The following is a 25,532-nucleotide window of genomic DNA, read 5'->3' as shown; positions in this document are numbered from 1 at the left end:
TACATGCATAAAATTGTCAGTTGTGTTCAGATTTTCAGTTATTATAATAATGATTAAGATGAAGCACAAGGTCAAAGATTCGTTGTTTTAGAGAAAAGCATGGGTTGATATTTAAGACATTGTGCTTGTGAAAACTCATTGTTTCAAAACTAAAGGTAATCTGAGTCCCCTACCTATTTTACTTTCCCTCTTATAGAAATGATGGACACAGGCCTAACCAAAAACTGTTGATTTGCCAACCAGCACACAATCCATTTTCCAATGATGTACAGTACAATTAATAATCTATCCCCAAAGTCACACAGCGGCTACATCCAGCCAGTTTATCCGCCACAGCTATATCATCTTCACACCGAATGATTTCCTGTTCAAGTCTGTATTCTGATTTGATAGTTGTGAGTTTTGTTTGGTGGTATTGTGGGCTGTCCTGGGTTTTGTGCTCCCTCAGTGCCTCACCACCCACCCAGTCGGTTAGGCCAGGCAGGAGGGAGAGCAGAGAGCATGGGGAGAGCGGCCGCCCGGCTCCCTCTGAATGGATGAATGACCTGACCTGAAAATCAATGCCAGTTTGGCTGCTTCTGGTTCCTTTTACAACATCAACACTGTGTAGCTCTGTAAGGGGATCCAGACACACACTACAGTAGCTACTACTTTTCACAGGCTCATTTTGTCTGTTTTGTTAAGGACAATGATGGATGAGGGCACTGCTAAGACGGCCTGGACAGTGGCCTGTTGGTGACACACTGGGTGGAGGGGGTGGGGGCACGGAGTTCAGCTTAGTTTGCGCTGAAATGGGACTGTTTTGGTTTTTGTTGACGGTAACAATTATGTCAGGGAGACCCGTAAATTGGAAAAGGTGAAATTGTTTAATTCATGGCTAAAATGTAAGCTGACATAACTACTTTTATAATATGTTCAGAAACACATAGATTATATTTAAATATTTTAATTTTATTTTATCATTTGCATTTTACATTGTTAACCCAAAAGCAGCCTAGCTAGATGTCAATCTGGGGAAAGAAGGCCAGTGTTGGACAGAGAGAATTCTGATATGCTTTTCCATAATTCATATAGGCAATGCACAAAAACCATTAGCATCTGAAGTATGAGTCTCTTCAATACTACATGGCTGAATTACTGTTAGAAACGTCCTTTGGCTTGAACCAGCCCCTTTAAACCATCTGAGAGGAGAGTGGAGAAAGTAATATGGACTCTTCTGGGTGAATTCACCGGCTCACCTGAGAAGAGATCAACATACCAAATTAAAATTACACAACTACAAGGAAAAACTCTTAAAAATCACAGACGTGTCGTTTCCATTCAGGGGAAAAATACATCTAGGTGGTTTATAATATACACTGAATATACAAATCATTAGGAACATCTGCTCTTTCCATGACAGACTGACCAGGTGAAAGCTATGATCCCTTATTACTTGTTAAATCCACTTCAATCAGTGTAGATGAAGGGGAGACAGGTTAAAGAAGGATTTTTAAGCCTTGAGACATTGATTGTGTATGTGTGCCCCTCAGAGGGTGAATGGGCAAGACAAAAGATTTAAGTGCTTTTTAACAGGTATGGTAGTAGGTGCTAGGCACACCGGGTTGGGTGTGTCAAGAACTGCAACGATGCTGGGGTTTTTCACGCTCAATAGTGTGACCAAGAATGGTCCACCACCCAAAAGATATCCAGCCAACTTGACACAGCTGCGGAAAGCTTTGGAGTCAACATGGGCCAGCATCCTTTAGGAACACTTGACACCTTGTAGAGTCCATGCCCAGACCAAGTGGGGCTGTTCTGAGGGCAAAAATGTGGGTGCAACTCCATATTAGGAAGCTGTTCCTAATGTTTTTTACACTCAGTGTATTTTTTCAGAGTCTTCCTGGATTTGCAATTGATAGGCATGCAGTTACGGTCTCCCGAGTGGAGCAGCAGTCTAAGGCACTGCATCTCGGTGCTTGAGGCGTCACTACAGACACCCTGGTTCGATTCCAGGCTGTATCACAACCGGCCATGATTGTGAGTCCCATAGGGCGGCGCACAATTGGCCCAGCGTCATCGGGGTTTGGCCGGCGTAGGCCGTCATTGTAAATACGATTTTTTATTAACTGACTTGCCTTGTTAAATAAAGGTTTGTGATAACATATTTTTTGTGAAATTATCTCATTGATACCAGCGCATCATTTGTACCCAAATTGTCTTGAATTAAACATAGGATTAAGCCCTTACTGTCTATCCATGTCCAAGTGGCAAAATGGTCAATTTAATTAATCTGTAGAAAGAAAGTGGCTGAAACCTTGACATGGCACAGTGTGTAGGCTATGTAAGATAAAACTGTGTTCGGCCACAACCTCATTCATCACCACTCCTTCCTCTCACTCCTCCTCCTTCTCCTCGAGAGTCCCACCATGGAATGATGGGAGGGGGATGTCAATCGTGCTTCTGTCCCTCATTAGCGACAGGCCCTTTCTCTGTGGTGTGACAGACAGCTTGTTACACTCAACCTGAGGCTGAGGCTCGTTAACACGGCCTTCCTGGAATACACAGACATAATGAAAGAACCTGGCAACACATCTCACTTAGTCTATTAGCCTCTCAGTTTCCTCTCTGGGAAACTGCTCAGGGCCTCCTTTCAGACCAGGGCCAAACAAAGACCCCTCGTTCTTAAATGCCAGACAGCCCCACGGATGGACAGCTGGGTAGGAAATGTCACACCGTGTGCGGAATGCCCATTATCAGACAGTCATTTGTTCTCTCTGGCTCTCCACCCTCCACCCCCCACTCCATCAATCCCTGTGTCCCCCCCTTTGCTTTACAACCTGATATGGAATTGACAAATCAAGTCCTGTGTCTGTGACAGAATATAATCAACTAGAAAGTGCATGGGAGCCAAGTCCTCCAGCACCCATTCTGCTCAATCTAATTGGTTTTCTGCATCAAAGGTGTCACTCAACGAGAGACTACCCTTTTTTAGGCACTCTTCTCCCTCATTATGGCCCTGGGTCTGAGTCCCATTTACAGGCGGACCATCAGTTCTCCATACAGTGGGAAATCAAATTGGGAGGGGAAGGTTATAATTAGTCATTTCATTTGACAGAGCATTTCTGTCTCCATTTAATCCTTGACACCCCAGGCCACTTTTCTCACAGTCTCCGGTTGTCTCGATCTATGTGACCACCACACCTGGCCTCATGGCACATGGCAGTGACATCACGTCATGGCTCCTCCAGAGGGTTGGGTGGGTGCTCAGCTCGCTCTATATTCATAGACAACCTCCATATGGACAATAAATACTCTGTTGCTTAAGAGTAGTAATGGTAAAAGCACATACATTAGTGCGTTTGATGTCATGGAATGCAATTTCAACGCTTTAATATAACGTCATTTCAAATATATGATCATGTTCTCAGAGGCTTCAGGGTTGGAGTTGTAGATTCAGGTCTGTGGGACAAAGACAAATTAGTCCAAAAAAAATGTATTTGTCTTCTCAACATTTGAACTTGGTTCAAGCACTCCACAAGCAGCAAAAATACATTCCATGAGAGTAATTTGCATTTACAATGTACAGCCCACCCACAACCATTGTCAGGTCAGTAATATATATAAACAGTATCTTTGGATATCACATCGGTATATAACTGAAAAATCTACCATACGGCTTTTGGAGGATAAGCCTTATGACACGTTAGGAAAGGTCTTGAGGTTAAAGAATCATGAGCCATTTTTTAATAGCATGTCACAAGGATTTATTGTAAGAAGCAGAAATAATATGAGATGTTGAAGATCAGTACATTATGTCTAGGTATGTGTAGTGGCAATAACATCACTATCAAGCAAACAAAGAGAAAGCAGATTGCAGGCTTACCAATGACTGAATATATTAGGGACTCACTCAGAACTTTTACATAGTATTGCAAATGGCAGCATAAAATATACTGTAACAACAAAAAGGTACAGTAAATTCCAAAGAATGATGGAAGGCATTCTGGAATGAAGAGACTAAACACAGCAAGCCCTGTTGTAAACAGGGTTTGACACCCAAGGTTCCATCGCTTCCATCCATACGTCCCCTGCTGCTAGACTGAGGCACAGAAATTGCCCAACTGACAAATGGGGTATGAGAGAAAGGGAAGGGAGACACAATCAGTTGCTTTTTCAAGGGTAGCCTAAAACTACACTAGACCGAGGAAGAAAGGTGGGATTCAGTCGTCTCCGAGTTTCACAAGCCCTCTGGACATAAGAAGGAGATAACGTAATGCTGTTTTTATTTTGGCACCAAATTGAAGAGGTCCATTTATGGTTAGTGTAATATGTCAAGGTTATTAGTAAACCCGAAATTGAAACTAAAAAGAAAAACAAATCATGAAAAAAACTATTTTGAAAACTGAAATAAAATAATTCACACTTGTTTTGAAAAACAAACTATACTGAAACTCTGAGACTCCAAAACAAATGTGGTTTTCAAGCTTGTGAAGCTGGAGGGTAAATGCTGCCAGGAGATGACGATGTTTCGAACAAATAGATGACGATGTTTCGAACAAATTGATGACGATGACGATGTTTTGAACAAATAGATGACGATGTTTCGAACAAAGACCCTACCGTTATGGGGTATTTTTCAGCAGGGCACTGTGGAAGGTCTCCAGATCACCTGAGTTTTACCAAGAGAAAAGGGGTACATTAAAGGAGGTACTCTTGTGGCCCTTAAACACAGACATAAACCCATACAAACACTACCCAGTTCATGTTTATGTTTATGCCATGCTTACTGTAAATTCAGCTATCTTAGGCATCATCTTGTAAATATTTTTGCCAACTTACCTTCACCTTGTGCAGAGCTAGGGTTTGGAAGCACATGCCAGGGGAATCAGATTCTGTACCACCTACAACAAAACACACAACACACTAATTGTATTGATCTCTATTAGACTGGCTAGCTTTGCACACCTAACGTGGTCATTTCAAGATTGTCAGCTTGCTGTTAGCTAGCGTCACTAAATTGGCAGCAAGATTGCTAGCCAGCTGAGAACCAACTAACCAGCCATAGATTTATACACACTCATCATTGCTGCCAACACACAGAGAGCGAGTACGCTATATCGGCAATTCTATTTTTAGTAACGGAGGGTTTTCCAGACAAGGGTGGAATAGATGGCTATCTGATTGAGCTACTCTTATTTGCTAACATTAGCTTAGCTGCTGAAGGTACCAGTCTAGCAGTGACTACAATGGCATAGGTCAAACTTGATTGACAGTGTGTATCTAAAATATGATTTAGCTGATGGCATTTAGAGTTCTATACAGTACTGTAACATTAGCTAGCTAGCAAATGTACCTAGTCCAGCTAAGGTAGCTAATGTTATGTTCTGTCTAATAGAGAATCTTTCGTTTTGATTTGAAGGGGAAATAAAACAATGGTATCGCATCACTTCCCAGCTGTCGTTGAAATAGATTCCCCATCAGCTCAGCTGGAAAATCCCTCTGATAACATTTGGTCACTGTGAGCATAATTCTTAGTAGCCGCAAGTCATTGGCAGCATCGGGGTAAATTTCTGGTAGGTAGAACGGTGAAAGAAAACTAATTTTCACGCTTGTTCGTAATCAACACAGCCAGACACAGAACACCACATGGACATGATGACAAACGCTAGTGAAAACAAATGTTTTCAAAAAAGATTGTGTCTAGAGAAGATCTGAGATTACTGAGTGTTGGTCGCCAGCTTCCAAGTTGTGAGCACGCCCCATCTAGCTATCAGGGTGGTATCGGCATTTACTATGAGTGCCGGACCCTGTTGAGCTGTGAGCTGCCTAATACACAGGAAGTCGAAACTTCTCGATTCTACCAGTGAAATGAAAATGCGCTCGTTCTAGCTTGTGGTTTGGAAAATGTTTATGACAAAAGTAATGTTGTTAATATAGCCATGACTATATGCCGTGGCAGAGCCAGGCTCTTTAATGTTTTAACCCTATCCGAAACCTTAACTTAAAAACACTTCGAAATTTGACGTTTGGATAAACGTGGATATGTGGCAGAATCTGAAGTCAAAGTGGTCAAATTGGGAGATTTTGGTGCTATATTTGTGCTTTAATGTAATGCATACACATACTGTCTTTAAGGGCAAATATCTTAGTCATCTACTGATATTAAAAAGGCTTTTCCATGGTATGTTCCTGGTGGGTCATATGGCCTACTGGAGTGGATTTATGTGAGTGATGGAGCGGAGAGAAATTCACACTCCACATAACCTATTGGAGGGTCCAAATTGCATGATGCATCACTCTGGGCCTAGGGTCAGTCATCACTGCCAGCCAGGTCCTGGTGAAAGGCCAAACATCCTCCCCTCTTCCGGCTCTATCCCCCAGTTTGACCATCTCTCTGTCCAACGAAACGAAAGCTCTCTCTTTCTCACACACACACATATACGCTACTGTATGAATGGAAACAAAGACATACCTTTTGGAGTGGAATTAGGACTGTAATCCATCATGTCACCATAATAACCGTACTCCTCCCAAACTTTCACAAGGTCAATAGCTGAATTCCCATTGTGGAATGCATGCCGATAAAGGCATCCACTTTTAATGAATGAATCAATAAGCATACTATAAAGGCTCAATTAAATCTGTTTCGTGGAAGTGTAGCGCGATTCAAATGTAAAGGTAATTTCCAATTGAGCCGACATGTGCCGTGTTTACTGTGAATGCATTTTATGCGAACATGGGATCATTGCCTTTAAATTTCAATTGCGCTATAGAGCAGATCTTACGAGATATGGATTGAATCAAGCCATAAAATATCTCATATCAAAATGTATTTGGCACGCAACAGAATACAAATCAAAGACAACATACTGTATATCAAAAAAAATAATAAGCTAAGCCATGTTTTCACAGTTTTTACATTTTTTATGTATTTTTTATTGGAGGTTAAAATCCCCCCAAAAGGAACTTCCTGCTCTCCTGTTGTTGGATATTTCCCCCAGGAAGCAACAGGAAGCAGAGTGTATTATGGGACATGAATGTGCCTGTGTGCTCAGTGCTGTAGCTCTATCTATCCAAGGCACCACCTGCTGTTTCTGTGCCTGTTTTCATTCAGTCTGTCATTCACAGTACAAGATATACAACATCAATAAATAAATAAATAACCAGGGAATAAGTTCATTAAAATAATCATTTTACAAACTAGAAAAAGAGGCTTTGTGTGTGTGTGTGCGTTATTGTAGATGTAGTGATTCAAATGGAAATCTAAAATCTTGACACTCTGACACATTCTCCTTTAAAGATCTTTTTCCATCTTCAGCGTTTTCCTGGTTCTGATTCTAGAGGCTCACAGCTGGACTTTTGTGATCTGCTGTTTCATTTCCTTTTCTCATTACTGGGGGACTTGCAGTACACACTGATCACAAATCAAAAGGCAGAATCTTTAAGATGTCAAATCCAATTCAAAGCTTGATTTATTATATACAATAAAGAGTTTCCAATCCCAAACCAGTGTGTGTCCAAAATGGAACCTTATTCTCGATAACATAAGTTCACAAATATAGTGCATTTTATATGGAATAGTGTGCCATTTCAGAGCTGTTGACAGTTGAAAAGCTCCCCAGGAAAGCAAAGATGTGTCGATCCTGATGTGTCGATCTACCATCAACTAGCAGAGAAAGATGACAATAGGGTCTGTGTATAGGGAGGAGGTCAGAGACCTGGCCGTGTGGTGCCAGGACAACAACCTCTCCCTCAGCGTGATCAAGACAAAGGAGATGATTGTGGACTACAGGAAAAGGAGGACAGAGCACGCCCCCATTCTCATGGACGGGGCTGTAGTGGAGCAGGTTGAGAGCTTCAAGTTCCTTGGTGTCCACATCACCAACAAACTATCATGATCCAAGCACACCAAGACAGTTGTGAAGAGGGCACGACAAAACCTATTCCCCCACAGGAGACTGAAAAGATTTGACATGGGCCCTCAGATCCTCAAAAGTTCTACAGCTGCACTATCGAGAGCATCCTGACTGGTATGGCAACTGCTCGGCCTCCGCAAGGCACTACAGAGGGTAGTGTGTACTGCCCAGTACATCACCGGAGACAAGCTTCCTGCCATGAAGGACCTCTATACTAGGAGGTGTCAGAGGAAGGCCCTAAAAATAGTCAGACTCCAGCCACCTTAGACATAGACTGTTCTCTATGCTACCACACAGCAAGCCATACCGGAGAGCCACGTCTAGGTCCAAGAGGCTTCTCAACAGCTTCTACCCCCAAGCCATAAGACTCCTGAACAGCTAATCAAATGGCTACCCAGACTATTTTCATTGACCCCCCCCCCTCTTTTAAGCTGGTTGTTGGTTAAGGGCTTGTAAGTTGACTCTGGCTGGAAGCACTTTTGCTCTGTTAATCACATAAGCCATTTAGTGGGTGAGAAATTGTGCTGCTTAGAAATAATGCCATAAAGTTCAACTCTATGCCATGATCAAAAATCAGCAAGGACTGAAACCAACCGGTGGTTTTTATCAGGCATCCACTGTATATTGTAATTCCAAATCGTTTCCTTTTTTTATACTGCACATGTTTACATAATAACAGTTGGCTATACAGGTCAACCAAATATTCTACTTGAACCATTGTAAATGTACCGTGCTGTGTACAGTACTGCAATTTCTTATACATTGTGTGTTGTTGGGTCAACCCTTGTCAGAGTGATATGATCTTACAGTGTATGGGTGGCTGTGGCTCTAACTGTGGCTGACTCTCGGTTGCCTGGTGGGTTACGCTGTGTGTGTGCATGCATGTCTTCATTCAGTACGTGCATGTGTGTATGCGTGCCTTCGTACAGTACGTGAGTGTGTGCATGCATGCCTTCGTACAGTGTGTGTGTGTGTGTATGTATGTGCATGCGTGCCTTTGTCCAGTTCATGCATGTGCGCGTGGGCCTGGGTGTGTGTCAGCTGCTGTCCCACGGCGGAACACCCTCCAGAGACTGAGTGGCTGATGGTTGCTGTCCACATTCTAAACAGGCACCCACCTGACCTGAGCTGCCAATCCTCAGGGCATGAGTCCTGTTGACATGCTAACATGGCAGGCATGTAAGCAATGGCTCTAATATCCTCACTAGCATAGCTATTAGAAAGCATGTCCTGTGCTTCATTCTAGTTGGTATGATAGTATAGATTGTAACCTGTGATAGAAAAATTACATATTTACCTGGCTTATTTAATATTAATGGTTAACAATGAATAATTGTCTAATAATAAGACATTTCTGTCTTGTTAGTGTCTGTGTTTCCATGGGCTCCACTCTAGTTCTCTAGTATTTTTTAAAAGAAGTCATTGAAATCAAACCATACAATTCTATGCACAAAGTTGAAATATTTTTTGTTTGTTTTGCGCTATACTTCCATCTCAGCGCAATTCCAGGAACCATGGAATTGCCCTTCTTCCTAGACACCTGCACATTGTCACATTTTGCCACAGGGACTTCACAGGACCTGACAAAGGGAATTGTGTTTTTCACATGTGGGTTTTCACATGTATCATGTTTTTTTCACATATATATTTCTATACAATAATTTTTGTTTCCTACATAAAGGGCAGAGCTGTGACAGCTGTGTCTAACGGATGGTATCTTGAGGTGTAGGATGCGGGCTAAATTTCAAATGGTCTCCAACCTAAAAAAAAAAAGTCACATAGGTTGAGAGACAATATGGTGTATATAACAATGTATGGCCACATGATTATAAATGCTATGCAAACCACACAACTTATATCATCTCTAGATTCCTCTACAGTTTTGACCAGACTATCAATGTGCCAAACATGTATGAAGCCTTGCCTATTTTTGTTGGACATGCTGATTAAACATCTCTACAACCTTCAACATACACACTGTAAAAGAGCATTCACCAATTGATTGTTCACTGTAGTTTGCTTTGGAATGAATAAGTAAATGGCAGCTTCCAACCAAAAAAACAGAGCCTTTAAATGAACTAGACAAACAGTGCCCCCTGTTGGAGAGGATGCCTCAGAGCAGAGCCACAGTGAGAGAACTGTCAGAAGAGGTTTGGGCTTTTTGGATAATGGATATTGCTTTTGGTCTCTACTTCTCCTAGACAAAATATAACAATTACGTAATCATGCTAAATAAGCATATTCAACGTCTAAACTGTCAACAAACCAGTTTAGCCAACTATCTGATTTCTAAAACAATGTATTATTATTGTTTTTACACTAGACCTACAGGAGGATAACGTCCAAATGATATTCATCTGTTTTTGTGCAAAATGAGGAATTAAGTATTTAGGTACGACTAGTTTCGTATGTAGACATCACCAGTGGTCCTCTGTAGCTCAGTTGGTAGAGCGTAACGCTTGCAACGACAAGATAGAGGGTTTGCACCACCCACGCGTAAAATGTCTTATGCACGCATGACTAAGTCGCTTTGGATAAAAGCGTCTACTAAATGGCACATATTATTACCAGAGGAATGATAGAACGAAACCCACAGTAGTGTATGTGCTCTACAACAGACTGTAGGTGGCAGTGCAGAACACAAATTGAGCGACAGTCATTCACTACGGCTTATATATATATATATATATATATATATATATATATATATATATATATATATATATATATATATATATATATATATATTTAAGGATACAAAATCAAACAAAATGATTTGCAACGACAAAAGGACGTAGAATGTATGCACACATGACTGTAAGTCGCTTTGGATAAAAGCGTCTGCTAAATGGCATATATTATTATTATTATTAAAAACACATGAATTAATTAAATAATTTCCCCCATTCATTTGATTAATTACTTTCTATTATCACTGAGTGGAATAAGAACTGGAACATCTAAAAGGGAACTAGAGACTCATTTAAATGTGGTTATCTTCTAAGTAACATCTGTCTATCACAGTGTGGTGGAAGTATAGATGGTAAACAAGTTCAGATGATTAACTCAGGTGAAAATGTCCCCAAAATACCCATTTTAGTTGTGTGGCGTGAGTCACTAATGGCTGGATGACTGAACCTTCAAATCCTGTCTGCTCTGTGGATGGAGCTTTCACAGAAGCATATAAATAGAATTCATTCTAATTCTATGGCTTGAACAAAGCTACATAGGCTACCTAATACCACTGTATCGTGCATGGCTTATCTAGGCGTAACTATTTATGGTTGAATACGCAAATACTGGAATGAAACTGGAAATGATACACAAAGCCAAGGGTCAGTGGTTTTCATGAGCAGTGTGCAGTCAGTCATAAGTCTTTCCCTGCCTCAGACCCAGCCCTTACTAGACTCAGCCTCTACTAGACTCAGACTCAGCCCCTACTAGACTCAGACTCAGCCCCTACTAAACTCAGACTCAGCCCCTACTAAACTCAGACTCAGCCCCTACTAGACTCAGACTCAGCCCCTACTAGACTCAGACTCAGCCCCTACTAGACTCAGACTCAGCCCCTACTAGACTCAGACTCAGCCCCTACTAGACTCAGACTCAGCCCCTACTAGACTCAGACTCAGCCCCTACTAGACTCAGACTCAGCCAATACTAGACTCAGACTCAGCCTCTACTAGACTCAGACTCAGCCTCTACTAGACTCAGACTCAGCCCCTACTAGACTCAGACTCAGGCCCTACTAGACAGCTACTCTTACATTTTCAGACATCGGCTCATACATTTTAGACAGTAATTAAGTTGCTCTATTTCCCCCGATTGTGTCATCTGAATGAAAAGCCCATGGAAGTTGCTTTAGGGCAAGAAGTGAGTTGTAAAGTAGACTGATGGAGGGAAGACTGAGGGATAAAAAGGGATGCAGCTTGCAGTATGAATTAAGGTAAGGCCAAGTCAAATACTGGGTTGAGATACACTATATATACAAAAGTATGTGGACACCCCTTCAAATGAGTGGATTTGGCTATTTCCACCACACCAGTTGCTGAAAGGTGTATAACATTGAGGACACAGCCATGCAATCTCTATAAACAAACACTGGAAGTAGAATGGTCTTACTGAAGAGCACGCATAGTGCGTAGAAATAGTCTGTCCTCAGTTGCAACACTCACTACCGAGTTCCAAACTGCCTCTGGAAGCAACGTCACCTCAAGAACTGTTCGTCAGGAGCTTCATGAAATGGGTTTCCATGACCGAGCAGCCTAAGATCACCATGCGCAATGCCAAGTGTCGGCTGGAGTGGTGTAAATCTCGCTGCCATTGGACTCTGAAGCAGTGGAAACACGTTCTCTGGAGTGACGCTTCACCATCTGGCAGTTGCACGGACGAATCTGCGTTTGGCGGATGCCAGGAGAATGTGATCTACCCCAATGCATTGTGCCAACTGTAATGCTTGGTGGAGAAGGAATAATGGTCTGTGGCTGTTGTTCATGGTTCAGGCTAGGCCCCTTAGTTCCAGTGAAGGGAAATTTTAACGCTATAGTATACAATGACGATTGTAGACGATTCTGTGCTTCCAACTATGTGGAAGGCCCATTCCTGCCCCTGTGCACAAAGCAAGGTCCATACAGAAATGTTTTGTCGAGATCGGTGTGGAAGAACTTGACTGGCCTGTACAGAAGCCTGACCTCAACCGCATCGAACACCTTTGGGATGAATTGGAATGGCGACTGCGAGCCAGGTCTAATTGCCCGACCTCACTAATGCTCTTGTGGCTGAATGGCAGCAAGTTCGCGCAGCAATGTTCCAGCATCTAGTGGAAAGCCTTCCCAGAAGAGTGGAGGCAGCAAAGGGGGGACCAACTCCACATTAATGCCCATGATTTTGGAATGAGATGTTCGACAAGCATGTGTCCACATACTTCTGGTCATGTAGTGTATCCTGGCTACTGAGCAGAAGAAATGCACATTTTTACATTTGACATTTGAGTTATTTAGCAGATGCTCTTATCCAGAGCGACTTACACACATTGATACTTATTTTGTACTGGAAGCAACTTTGAAGCAACTTTATTAGTCAGTGTAACTATACCAGTTAGCAGTAGTGTAAAGTACTTAAGTAAAAATACTTTAAAGTACTACTTAGTAAGTTGTTTTTTGGGGTATCTGTACTTTTTACTCCCTACAGTTTCCCTGACAACCAAAAGTACTCGTTACATTTTGAATGATTAGCAGGACAGGAAAATGGTCAAATTCACAAACTTATTTTTTCTTTATTTAACTAGGAAAGTCAATTAAGTCCAATGCTCTAACCACTGGGTTACCTGCTGCCCCGAGAGAACACAGGTCATCCCTACTGCCGCTGGTCTGGCGGACTCACTAAACACAAATGCATCTTATGTTTTGTGTTGGGAGTGTGCCCTGGCTATCCAGACATTCTAAAACAAGAATGGTGCCCTCTGCTTTGCTTAATATAAGGAATTTTAAATGATTTAAACTTTCTTTTGATACTAAGGTATATTTTAGCAATTACATTTGCTTTTGATACTGAAGTATATTTAAAACCAAATACTTTTAGACTTTTATTCCAGTAGTATTTTACTGGCTGACTCACTTTTACTTGAGTAACTTTCTATTAACTATACTTTTACTCAAGTATGACAATTGGATACATTTTCCACCACTGCTAGTTAGTAGCTACAGTATGATGATGAACAGACTTAGTCCAATTTCAGTACTGTATCTTCATTTTGTCAGTATTCATATCAAGGAGGCAGGAATGGACATGCTATAGTTCATCTTACACTACCTCATCTAACAAGTCCATGAAAGCCTCAATACCACATGCACACTCTTGTGAAAGGAAACAATAATTAAGCAAGCTAATTAGGTAACATGTAAATGTGCCCATGGTGGATACTGATGCGCAGAGTGAGAGAGAGATCCTAAACATTCAAACTTGGTACTGACGACATACATATTGTGAACCCACACACACACACACACACACACACAGCCTTTAAAAGACAGGGAGCCGTTGTCACGGTAACGGAGGGAAAACACACTCCAGTCAGTCCACACACTACCGTGAGAGAGAGAGAGAGAGGGCCAGGCAGCCTTTGAGAGACACAGGCAGACTACTGCCGTCTGCCTGCCTGCAGGGTCAGAGTAGAATTTGTGATGATTTGACAAGAGCGCCACATTTGCAGTACATAGCACCCCTGTCGTTTACGTTTGACACCCAGCAGTCAGAAACAATCTTATGTTGCCTGAACTAAGGAACATCATCTACTGTCTACACTACAGATGTGTGACGTTCCGGCCAATATGCCTTGCACTTAACTACTTCTCTCATTACCATTCTCACCTCACAATTACTATGTACGAGGGCTGGTGTGGCTGTTTTGAAACAATGGTCTTAAGTATATGCAAGATGTCTCTACCGTCTTTTTAAATTAACTTGAAACACAATAAATCTGTGGGGTACAGGAGGACTGTTTATTGTACACAGGGATAGAAATTAAAGGAAAAATGTAATCTCTATAAACAGATTGATGGTGAAATGTGTTCTACAGGGAGACCTAGTAGGTCAAATCAAATAGTAGGTCCTATTTGTTTTCTTTTAAATACTTTAGCTGTCCTTGATTGAGCTTGTCTAGCGCAATGGAACCAATGGAATAATCCCAAAAGTGCAAACCCAAACTCATCTGGCACTCCAGGTAGACTCACACTTTTTAAGAAAACCAAAACTATTTGAACCCAGGTCTGATTCATGGATGGCTGCACAGTTTCAGAGGAGCGGTCTGTCTGTTAGAGCCCACTGTGCCAAATGACCCTAGAACAAGGCACTAAGAACTGAACACTGAGCACTGCCATCACGTCCCAGTGTCACTCTGATGTCATTACAAACGTACAACCATCTACTATAGGTTGCAAAAAGGTTTCCCCAGAAATTGTGGTTGGAAGATTCCCAGAATCAGGAAGAAATAATCAGGAAATCCTCCAAAAATAATTGATAGAAAACCTGAAAATTTGGGGAAAGTCAATGGAATTGTTTTACTCTAAAATCACCACATACAGTGAGCTCCAAAAGTATTGGGACAGTGACACGTTGTTGTGGCTCTGTACTCCAGCACTTCTGAAATTATACAATGACTATGGAGGTTAAAGTGCAGACCGTCAGCTTTAATTTGAGGTTATTTTCATCCATATCGGTTGAACCGTTTAGAAATTACAGCACTTTTTGTACAAAAGTATTAGCACAAATTCACTAATATGTATTAAAATATTAAAAGGTTTTGTATTTGGCCCCATATTCATAGCACGCACTGACTACATCAAGCTTGTGACTCTACACATTAGTTGGATGCATTTGCTGTTTGTTTTGGTTGTGTTTCAAGTTATTTTGTGCCCAATAGAAATGAATGGTAAATAATGTATTTTTGGAGTCACTTTTATTGTAAATAAGAATAGAATATGTTTCTGAACACTTCTACATTAATGTGGATGCTACCATGATTACAGATCATTTTGGATGAATTGTGAATAATGATGAGTGAGAAAGTTAGAGGCATAAATATTCATTTCACATCCAAAGCGCTGGAGTACTGAGCCAAAACAACACCAAAAGTGTCACTGTCCCAATACTTTTGGAGCCTCACTGTACATCAATCACCCTTTTACAAACCCAGAGGTTGCACTGAGCAGGTATAGACCATTCAACAAATACAACTGCTGGACATACAAAGGGCTCAATTCTATTGAACCAGGCCTACATCGTAGATTATCACATGTAGGTTGTAGACAAATACAGAGACTGTAATTGCGCTGTGGTGGCTTGCTTTGAATTCCAGCCAAAGTAGTCCGGAATGGAAAAACCTGCACCTCAACCCTATGTATAGTGTGCTGTTAAGCACAGCAGGAAATACAAGCACCCAGAGTCATACATGAAATATAATGATCAGGAGATGGTGCTGTAACAAGGTTCTCAAAGTGTCTATACTTCAATGACTTGTTTCCGGATAAAACTGGTTTGATTCAACACAAACTGCAGTAAGTGTCGAAGGACCTCTCATCCTCGTTCGGTACCCTGTCTTGTTATGTCAAACACGTTACTGTTGCCAAAACCTGATTTACCAGCTTCATTACATTACCTTCAACAGCGACGTGTTTGTAAAAAAATGTTTTTTTCTTCCTCTAGTTTCACATTTTCTCATGCCATCTGTTGAAATCACCAGGGGAAAAGGGAAAAAAAAGTTGTAAATGAACAAGTTTTCACGTGTTGATGGGGAAAGTGGCACAATTTTTAATTATACCTGGACGGGCGCTAATTCCAAATACTTAATATAACAAATGGCAAATGGGCTCTTGCCGGTTCCCTTGGTAATTGGGACTCTGTGTTCTTAGCATCTGCTACATTCATTAACGTTGCAAGGAGCCCAGTTACAATATGTTCTTTATTTGTTCAAATTGATTCCCCTGAGTTTTAGGGAAAGGTGGGAAAACTGCTGTTGGTGGTGGTGATGTAAAACCAACCTGGTGCCTGGAGCACTTCATTAGGGGCTTAGTTAGCTTAGCTCCTGCCTGGCTGCCTATGGTATCAATACCACAGATAGCCCTGGGTTAAAATACTAAAATATTATTGTTAAAATACTCATCTTTCAAATACTTTGAGCGTTTGCTATAGCATGCCTGGAGTGCAAGATGGGCGGGGGTTGCACTTTTGGGACTACTCTATTGAGCCATTAAGTCAGACAAGCTCAATCCAGCACATTTCAATTATTTTAAATGATTTCAAATAGTATTTGAACCCAGGTGTGGACCCCAGAACAGAACCAACATGATTGGATTCAACCCACACTCCCCCGTCTTCTGCTTTTACTTCATGCTCATTGGGCAATGATGTTGCATGTTCTCTAATTACTAAAGGTGAGGACATGTGGATAGTCACATGTGAATATAACTGATAACAAACCTATCCAAAGAGTAAAAAGGAGAGGGGCAGTCTGTCTATATTTCACTTTCTCTACCATACACATACTGGCTTGTATGCAAGCTCACAGACACACACACACACTCACTCAGCGACACCTGGGATAATTACCCTGGTCTTTGGTACAAGAGTATCCTTGTATCTGCCAATCATATTCCCACTAATGGCCTCCACCACTCCCATACTCAAGAGTCTGTGCCTTTATTGAAATTAATTTCAGCTTACCTTTTCTTTCTCATCTCTTTTAAAAGAGGATTTCACAGAAAAGCCTGCTGTCCTCCCACACAAAATATCTTCTCCCCCATCACCCTTTACAATGGGAAATAATGGCTCTGGGGTAGAGTTTTGAAATGAACGGCTAACATTAGATAAACACATTAAAATTAGTTTGTGTGTATGTGAGAGAACTAGTGAGAGAGATATGGAGAAAGAAAGGGATGGAAAGAGAGGGACGCAGCATTAAGCGCGCCCGTACAGGCGCGTACACGCTCGCGCTTAGCACGGTAGATGTGTTTTGAGAGCTGTTTGTTTTTTTAGTACAAAGCCTCTGACTGTTTAGACATTTTGCCAATGAGCTTCTTCTAACACAAAAATATTAATGACACACTTGTTAATAACTGTCTAGATATACACTTTTACAAAGAAAACAGGCTTTTGTTGTCCCCATCTCTAATATTCATGAGGCTTGATTTCATTGTTTTCTAACATCCAGTCTGATCACCGTATTGGTTTTGTTCATAGAATGACAACGGCCGTATAGAATTATAACATTTAATTATGAAGTTGCATTCAAAAATAATTCCCTGCATTAAACGTGAGCCATGATTTTGTAAACATAGCAGTATTAGCTTCGCTATTTTCTTGGTATGAATACGATTTAGCCCGATCGCATATGACTGAAATGGCTTGACCCTATCAATGAGCAGTAGTCTCCTTTTTTGTCTAATTCACTCTATGCTCCCAGCAGTGTCAGTCACCACGCACCACCAAGCCTCGTAGATGTGTTGTCTAACGTGTTACAACGTAGGCTCGCTGGCTTTCTGTGCAAACGGAGGTGTTAATGTACATCATGCACTTGCATTGGTCAAAACCATCTCATTAACAAACCTCTAATGGACACAACTGCCAAACAAAGAAAACAAAGAGCTGTAAAAGACACGCAGGCCAGGAAAAGTAAGTTATTCCCTCCTGGATAGTGTTCGAGACATAAAAAGGATGTATCTGTGATTGATCAAGCTGTGGAGAGATCAAACCTGTCTGTCCGTATGTCTGTTTTGTTCGTCTGTAAGGCCCAGTATCTGCGAACACATGTTCCGTCTCTCACCCAGCTGTATAGCCGAGAGATGTTTGTGTGTGTCGAGACCGATGTCTTTCGATTCACATGGCGTTACTCTATACCCACACATTGTCAATGTAGCAGCACTTTATTGATAAACAAGAACTTAGTTTGGTCATTAAATGATCTGTGGGCTTGTCACTGTACTTAAGACAGCCTTGGTAAAAAAACAAAAACAGGAGTGCCCTACTGTGGCTCCTTTAAAAACCAAACAAATACCTCTTCTCTTCTTTCTCTGTGGTGGTGGAGCGAGGCACTTTTAGACATTTGAAGCCAAACGCCCTTTTGTTATTTACTGCAGCTATTTTCATTCTACACTTGCTCGCCTGATGCTGGAGTGGTAAAATAGCAGTAATTGCTGGATCGTTTGCAGGTTGTTTAGCTTTTGCGCCAAGCCAGATGAGAACCGCTAATGAGCACAGCTTCCAGCAGCAATTAGTGAAGCAGTCGTGTACATCACAGATGATTTGTAATTAATCAGATACATCTCATACTGTATATGTGTTTGTGTGCCGGCTGTTTGAAGGGAGGTGGGTTACAGAACAGAGGGGAGGGGAGGAAGGAAGGTGGTGAGATGGGCACTTTTTCCATTGAGGAGAATTTACATGATACATAACCGTGTGCGTCTCACCTAAGGGTTAAGTTTTTGTTGTCTTAGACCCAGTGCGGTTTAGATCACATGGGCTCTAAGTAGATCAATAGCTCCATCTATGAATTTGAGAGCGGTTACATTTTCCCAAGCCCCTTGCCTTTGGCTGGGGCTGCCGTTTAGCTGAGGTACAAACTCAGGATTGTGGCTTTAAGTGGACAGCCCAGTGGAGGAGAAACAACACATCATATGATATCAGAGTGACTGAGGCTCATGGACGGTAGTCATGACCGATGCATGTGTTACTGCTGTCAGTGACACCTGAGAGACCATCAGATCAGACAGCTTTCGCTCTCCACTGCACACCTCCTCTATCTTATGTTGCTAGAGTAGACACAGTAGCAGCCAGTGGCCTAACAACACCATTAGAAAATCTCTGTCGGAATACTGCACCTGATTGTTACTATTACAGGTTGCCATGGCAACAGGACCAACCACAAGGGCAACATCCAATCAACAAAGGACAAGCAGACCCTGACTCATGGTCCAGCTGCCAACCCATTCATTTGGCTGGTTTATCACAGTAAATATCCTCTCTACAGCAACTTGCATTTACGTTACTACATGCTTCAGTTCAATGTGTCTGGATCAGTTGGTTGATTGTTTCTCGACAAAAAATGACAGACAGAATACAATGCAACATGTTTGTAACTATATGGTTTAGGAAAGATCAGAGAAAAGACAGTGTATTACTTCTTGCAACCTTTCTAAAAGGAACCCTTTGCTAGCATTATAAATGGCTTAAATTATAAAAGTTCTGTAGAGACCTCCTCCCTCCAGTGCACAGGAGTTCAATTAGCAGGTTTGAAACTGTAGATTGATATAGCGTGTCCCATAGGGGTCTATTATCAAGTTTGCTGGCCCATGCACTGATGGCGGCTTCCACACACCCACCACCAACACCCCTCCTGTAGCCACACCCAGGCAGCATAGCATCCAATTAATGTTCTCAGTAGCTCTGGGCAGAGTGCGTCTGCCTGCCTGTTGGGGCCTGGCCTTAGCTAACAAGAGGGGTGACAACAGGGTCATTAGCCGCCTGCGACTATGCAGTCACAGAAAAGACCCGTTAGGGGACAGTAGCAGTCCTTTAAAATCCCTAATGAACACAAGCCAGTGCGTTGGCAGTCCCTCCCCTGCCTTCTCCAACCCAATTTAAGTTGTTTGTGGGAGACACAAAATAATTAAAGGTGCACTTTGTTGTTTTTTATTTGGGTTGAATGAGGGCTGCCCCTGCACTCACTGTTGCAATATGTTTTGTGCTGTTTGCTATTCAATTTCCCTCTTAAGTATCAAAAATAGGCTTCTAGCGTTCACTGCCTTCCATTGTGAGAGTTTGTTGTTATTCCTCATGTGAGAGAGAGGTGCAATTATTTACATTTACACCAATCACATTTCATCATACACTTGTTTATGGTGGGGGATAAACAAGACATAATGTTTATAAATATCTATGCAGAAGTATGATGCGATAGCAATATTCTTGTGTTTTACAACTGTCATTCAGTAAACAGTGATAGTGTGTAGTTCGGAAGCAAGATGATATGTGTGCTGTTTTACTTTATTAATTTTTTTACCCCGTTTTCTCCCCAATTTTGTGGTATCCAATTGGTAGTTACAGTCTTGTCTCATCGCTGCAACTGCCGTACGGACTCGGGAGAGGCGAAGGTCGAGAACCGTGCATCCTCATAAACACAACCCAACCAAGCCGCGCTCCTTCTTTACACAATGCCCACTTAGCCCGGAAGCCAGCTGCACAAATGTGTCGGAGGAAACACCGCTCACCTGGCGACCGTGTCAGTGTGCACTGTGCCCGGCCAGCCACTGGAGTCGCTAGTGAGCGATGGGACGAGGACATTCCCGCCGGCCCAACCCTCCCCTAACCCAGACGACGCTGGGCCAATTGTGCGCCCCGTGGGTTTCCCGGTCACGGCCGGCTGTGACAGAGCCTGGACTCGAACCCAGAATCTCTAGTGGCACTGCGCCACTCGGGAGGTCCTATGTGCTGTTTTTAACGGCACTGTCAGCTGTCAGGAAACGGCAGGTTGGTTTCTAACCTCATTTTGAATCTGGGACTCCTGTACATTTACCTTAATTAAGGTTGAGAGTGCTCCCTTAATTTGTTAAATTGTGGTAATATTATTCACATATCTCAAAGTAAGAGGAAGATTTTGAATCTTGTTAATTTTGTGTATCACTAGCCAATCTCTCAACCAACGTCTGCACATGTAATAGCAATGAGTTACGACAAGTTTTATGATAGTTTTGAACAGATCTGTGTTTTTTTACATGACGGAAATATCACCCTTAATATAATATTTTTTACACATTTCTGTGCTCAGAAAAAGCTACATTAGCCACATATCCACTTTGTAGCTGAGCAGTGTAACCGTGTTAATGAAACCAGTATAAGTATAAGAAGTTTAAACATCCCTTGTTCTATTCTTACCGCCACCAATTTAACTCCACACTAACACGTTAACCTCCTTAGTCGTGTGGATCAAACAGGTTTGCGCCATAATAATAAACAGTGTTTGAGTATGCCGTTTTACTGCTGATGTTATTAAGAGAGATATACGGCATCAGTCATGGATGGAGGAGAAATTCATTGTTGTGGTTCATCTCAGAGAATCATTCCCAGCGCAGCAAATTAAGTCAGCCAACAGTTCCAAACAGGCACATATGTGACTGGGCTGGAAGGATATGCACCATACGGAAGCATCAGGCTTCTAGTCCCACACAAGTCACTCGAGCACTCTAAAGCTGTCTCATTTTTTGGGTGGTTGATGTTGAGCATTAGTCTGCTACAAAAGTAGTGTTATCTTCATGGGACCATGATCGGAGATGGAGAATACACAGATATTGCGTACTGTGTTCCTCACTACTGTGCTGCCCTTTGCTTCTTGTGTGAATTGATGACAAAAAGTAAACAAACTTCACCCTAAACATTTTTCCTACAACATGGCATCAAGTGCTGTGACATTTTTACACCTACATGCATGTATCGCATTGTGATTTGAAAATCACCCAGGGTAGGAATAACAATGGCAGACAGTGATAACTTACAAACAGGAACTGTTTGCGCTGTTACCACCAATGTGTCATAACAGATAATGTGTCTTCACCATAGGGATTTAAAGTAGAGCCAGAATGTAGCCATATAAGGAGGATACAATACTGTACAGTACATACCATACAGGCTAAAGTCATTTCAACATCAGCCTTGCAATAACAGGGCATGGCCAAAGGAGGCAAACGCTGATTACCTCGGACTTTGTCCACTGTTGTCATCTTATAGTAATCCGAGCCTATGAATGGCAGTTGCTGTATTCGGTATTGTAGTTGTAATATGTTGGCATGTGTTGGCATCATCTACAATGATGGCATAAACTTTCCAATAGATTTTTGCAGCAGCAGACTGGCTACAGATACAGGATCTTAATTTGAGCCAGTTTGCTACAGCACGAAAATAAACCTTTTGCAACAGGAAATGTGAATTATTATGTGGATTATAAATAATGGACTTGTTTTGTAGGGGTTGATACATTTTTCATAAGGGCAAATCAAGTCTGACATTTTAAAAATGGAAATGTCAAACTTTAGAAGCCTTTTTAAACTTCAAATACACTTCAAGTTTGCATTTCCTGCTATGCAGGAAAGTTATCAGCAACAAAAGACTGATCAAATTAAGATCCTACATCTGTACATGTCTTCTCTCCCCCGATGTACAATGTAGAGATTACCTTGTCAATTCTGACCATGCTTATTAATGAGAGAGCCAAGTTAATTGCTGAGTGAGAGGAGTGTAGTCCTACTGCTACAGAACACTGAAAAAAAGGAGGCGCTTAAAAACTGAAAACTGTCATACCTGACAAGCCATAATAATTTCTTCTCCTTTTCTACATGCTTCCAAAACTCTCTCCTGGTTATTATATAAATTGCAATTAGGAGTCATCATGACATGCAAGAGGGGGTCTTGACCTGTAATATCTCATACTTAGAGAGGCCTTATTATCCTCTGAGAGGTGCTATGACAAATGTTGGTGATTGACATCGCATTTGGTTCCTGTGTGACATGCAAAGATAATCTTTTGACTCTGATCTACTGTAATTTAGACATATTTGAAAAAATGTTATTTTACGGATTTATGAGTGGAATAATTTTGCTTCCCTTTGTTGGGCTAATTACAGAGAATCTTGGAGTCAAACATGAAATGATGTACAGTCATTTCAAAGGTTACTCACCTGAAATGGAAACATGTTGTTTACTTGGATAAAACTAAATTATATATATATTGTTTAATGTCCACGAAATGTATAAAAATCAATGAGCAAAGACGGGAAAATAGAACTGAACTCCACAAAATTATAGATAAATAACTAACTTTATTCACCAGACAAACAGAAAAAACAACGATCCTTTTCTGTTTGGCAGAGGTTAATATGGCCGAAAATAACACACAGCTATACATAGAAACGTATTAGAAATGTCCATCTCTTGAAATAGGTATGATTGCTCTGTGTAAAGTGCAAGGGCTGAAAAACATTAAAAATAACAGCAGATCGCTGGTCTCTTTTACTATCTTCTGGCGTAATCTATTTCAATAAGGGGATCCATAAATATAATCCAAACACATTTGTGATTATGAAGCTGCATAAATGATTATCTAATATTTCCATTAGATCAGGGTACACTTAGAAAAAAGGGTTCCTGGTAGAACCCTTTCCAACAGAGGGTTCTACATGGAACACAAAAAGGTTATCCTATGGAACTAAAAATGGTACTTCAAAGGGTTAGGGACAGCCGAAAAACCCTTTTAGAGTATAGGTAGACATTTTCTTTGGACCTTTGCAGGTAAGAAGGGACACCAGGGTCAGCATAATGTACAGATATAGGGTCTTAATTTGGGCCAGTTTGCTACAGCAGGAAATTAATCCAATAGCAACAGGAAATGTGAATTATGTGGATTATAATAAATGGACATTATTTGTAGGGGTTGATACATTTGTCTTTAGGTCAAATCAAGTCTGACATTTTAATGTGTAAAATACAAACTTTTAAAACCATAAATACACTAAGTTTGCATTTCATGCTGTGCAGGAAAACTGTCAGCAACAAACTTTAGCGACCTGTTGATTGAAATATTTACACAGGTATGCATGAGATCAATATGTTTTCTAGCTAACTGTTCCCTGTTTTGCCTTTTTTGTGAACTATTTTTGTTAAACATTTAAATAGATGCTGGAATTCAGACAGACAATAGGCTTTACAGGCAACAGACTTTGCAGATTTATACACTGACAGAATATATTTCCATCAAAAAGAAGACAGTCTCACACCGTCTCAGCCTTCCATACAAACACACAGAAACACATCCTCTAAAAGGATTCATAATGGTTCTCTCCTATTTTTTCCAAAGGCTTAAAATAATCTGAGTAATTTGCTGCCACTGTCAGGAGCAGGCCTGGAAGGATGGAATCCACCCACCCACCCATCCACCCACTCATCTATCCATCCATCTCAATGAGAGTCCAGCAGGGCTTTCATTTGACATATTTCACATATTAAATTTGACATGATGGTGGAAACAGGACTTTGTAACAGGACTTTGTCTTCTGTCATATACTGTACAGTGTATACTTTAGTTAGTTATATCTCCTTATGTTATATAATATTATGCATTATATAAGCTATTAAAAAATGTAATGCTACAAATTTCTATACAGCTTGACCATGAAAATGGGTTGAGGTTCAAACTGTGACTGTGGATACAGCGCTTATACCTAAATTCTATCAACATATTGATTGCACTACACAATCAATATTGATTGCACTAGGGTAATACACTCGACCACTGCTACTCTAACTTCCGCAATGCATACAAAGCCCTCCCTTCGGCAAATCCGACCACGACACCATCTTGCTCCAACCGTCTTATAGGCAGAAACTCAAACAGTATGTACCAGTGATTAGAACCATTCAACGCTGGTCTGACCAATTGGAATCCATGCTTCAATTGTTTTGATCACGTGGACTGGGATATGTTCTGGTCAGCCTCAGAGAATAACATCGATCTATACGCTGACGAGGTGAGTGAATTTATAAGGAAGTGCATTGGAGATGTTGTACCCACCGTGACTATTAAAACCTATCCTAACCAGAAACCGTGGATGGATGGCGGCATTCGCGCAAAACTGAAAGCATGAACCAGTGCATTTAACCATGGAAAGAGGTCTGGGAAAATGGCTGAATATAAACAGTGTAGTTATTCCCTCTGCAAGGCAATCAAACAAGCGAAATGCCGGTACAGGGACAAAGTGGAGTTGTAATTCAACGGCTCAGACACGAGACGTATGTGGCAGAGTCTACAGGAAATCACGGACTACAAAAAGAAAACCAGCCACATCGCGGACACCGGTTCCAGACAAACTAAAAGGACACCGCTTCCAGATAAATTAAACACCATCTTTGTCCGCTTTGAGGATTATACAGAACCATTGTCACCGCCCGCTAACAAGAACTGCACCCCCCCCCCTTCTCCGTGGCCGACATGAGTAAAACATTTAAACATGTTAACCCTCTCAAGGCTGCTGGCCCAGACAGCATCCCTAGCCGAGTCCTCAGAGCATGCGCAGACCAGCTGGCTGGTGTGTTTAC

At 41.4% G+C, this 25,532-nt stretch overlaps 1 long non-coding RNA gene across 1 annotated transcript in view; it reads right to left on the bottom strand.

Annotated features, from left to right (window-relative positions):
• Positions 1-3,728: 3,728 nt before the first annotated feature.
• Positions 3,729-25,532, bottom strand: part of LOC124002223 — a 32,372-nt gene continuing 10,568 nt past the window's right edge. The window contains exons 2-3 of the long non-coding RNA XR_006832950.1: positions 4,822-4,883; positions 3,729-4,651 (exon numbers count right to left, since the gene is read on the bottom strand). This is a non-coding gene — a long non-coding RNA (uncharacterized LOC124002223). The remainder of the gene's footprint in view (positions 4,652-4,821; positions 4,884-25,532) is intronic.

Source organism: Oncorhynchus gorbuscha, linkage group LG17 (assembly GCF_021184085.1).
Source record: "Oncorhynchus gorbuscha isolate QuinsamMale2020 ecotype Even-year linkage group LG17, OgorEven_v1.0, whole genome shotgun sequence".
Lineage (NCBI taxonomy): Eukaryota > Metazoa > Chordata > Actinopteri > Salmoniformes > Salmonidae > Oncorhynchus > Oncorhynchus gorbuscha.
Note: the sequence above shows the minus strand (reverse complement) of the source record. Positions and strands in the feature narration are given on the sequence as shown.